This window comes from Pteropus vampyrus, unplaced genomic scaffold, assembly GCF_000151845.1.
Source record: "Pteropus vampyrus isolate Shadow unplaced genomic scaffold, Pvam_2.0 Scaffold363, whole genome shotgun sequence".
Taxonomy (NCBI): Eukaryota; Metazoa; Chordata; class Mammalia; order Chiroptera; family Pteropodidae; genus Pteropus; species Pteropus vampyrus.
In genome coordinates this window covers 525771-527964 of record NW_011889144.1, presented here as the reverse complement: position 1 = coordinate 527964, position 2194 = coordinate 525771, and positions in this window count along the sequence as shown.

Genomic DNA, 2194 nt, shown 5'->3' with positions numbered 1-2194 from the left:
TATTGACTTTTGCCTGGCAGACCAGGAACAATGAAAGAATTGCAGGCTACTGGGGTAGAATTTCAGGGGGAAAGTGTCATGGAACACTTGTTTTTATCTCTTGGCCAGCATCCATGTCCCCTCAGTTTTGGCAACAGAACCCCAATCTCCCTCTAGAAAGCCACCGCTCTTCTACTGCCAGCCATGCGGGTCTGGTGAGGCTGACCCCATCTGACCCCAGAGTGGGCAGGCGACCAGCAGAGTCCTACATGCCTTGACAGCCGAAACTGACCCAGGAGGGGCCCAAGACTCCAGGCCTCCCATGAGACTTGCTGGGGTGCTATTGGAGCTGTCACTAAAGAGGTAGATTTAAAATCATAACTTTGGTCTCACTGAAAATTTAAAAGAGGAGAACAGGTAAATCCTGAAGTGCTTCACCTAGACCACTCAGGTTCTCCAAATGATACTCTGCCACATGTGCTTCATGGTCCTCTCTCTCTCCCTTTCTCTCCCATTCTCTCCCCCTCCCTTCCTCCCTCTCTCTCTTCATCCCCCCCTCATATATGTATTTTGTAATATGCACATACTCATATACATACACACATACTTTTTTTCCCTGACCATTTAAGAGTAAGTGAGGCATTATTTTTCTGAGAACTGCTTCAATCCCAGAAATGCTGGTGACCATCCTTGACCGTGTGTCGGGCAGCCTGCCGGAGAATAAAGCCAGCACAGTTCAAAGCCAAGCAGGGAAGAGCTACAAGGTCGGCATTATTTGAACACTCGGACCCACCCATGCCTCCAGCTGGGCTTTGCAGTTCCATGAGCCAGTTACATTCCAGTTCTTTCTTAACCCAATTTAAACTGGATTGCTTTTGCTTACATTCAAAGTCCTATACCTCAGGATTTGGGATCTAGGATGCTGTCATCACTGGCAAAGTTAGGGAGATGAATCCAGGGACGATGTTGAATCCATGAATGACTCTAACAGAAACCCGTTTCTATAGTGTAGTGACATGAGCCGCTCAAGGCAGGAACATCATGCCCATCATATGATTCTCAAAATCCTGCCTTGAGCAGAAAAGACACTCAATAAATCATTGTGTCAATGTCTGTCTACAGGACAAGCAATCTCAGTAGGTCCAGCCCTGCCGCTGTTCTAGCATGGAAACTTTCGCCAAGACAAATTCATTATTTTTTTTTTTCCTTTATTAAGATTTTCAACCAAGACTAGATTCATTTTCTAGACTGATACAATTTGACTAACACATAGTCATTTTCCTGGCCGGCTCACCCAACACATGACCACGTCAGGAAGACCCTCTCCTTTCATACTCTGCTTCATTCTCATAACTACAGCCTGGGCGCTGCCCACTGACGTGACCAACCTTCTCACAGTGCAGACCCCACCCCAGGTATGAAAACTGTATCTACAAAATGCAACGAGTGGCAACTGTCTCCTAATGGAGGCCGTGCAATAGTGGATGGTGAGGCTAACTCGTCTGACAGAAGGGGTGACTCGCAATGCTTCTAGACACCTCTGTCTCTGCTTGTAGGATTTATAAATAATTTTCTTTTCCTTGTGTGAGGTAGCACCCCTACTATGGTTCATCCAAAAAGTAGGGACTATTTAAGAAGAGTACAAGGGAAAAGAGAAAGGAAGAAAATGTCTCCAGCTTAAAAATGGAAAATGCTATATTTATCTTTTAAGGAAAGTTCAAAATTGAAGATCTGTAAACCATGTGGGCTTCAGTGATGGTAATTATCCTGTTCTTCCAGCATGAGTAATTGCATTATTGCTCACTCCAATATCATCAACCCAAGGGATGGATGTACACGTGCATGTTTACAGACGTTGTGTAGATGCTGAAAATGAAGAAGAAATGCCAGAAATCATGAGAGAAAGGGACTTCCATTGGCTCCGAATCCTTAGATGGAGATTGATTTAGACTCAATGTCTTTTTTTCTTTGCCCACATCCCTACAGGCTGAAAATCAAACACAAACCCCGAAGATAATCTTATTGACCAAGATCCTTTTTAGCCACTGTTCACTTTGCCATGGGCTGATACAGTCATTGGAGGGTATAAGAAGTGTGAACACTTTGGTTCAAGCACCACCCATGTGTGAATGTGTGAGTGTGTGTACGTAGTCTACGCCTTCAGAAATGAAAAATAGATGGGAAGGTGAGTTAAGAATAGTAGACGGATAGACAC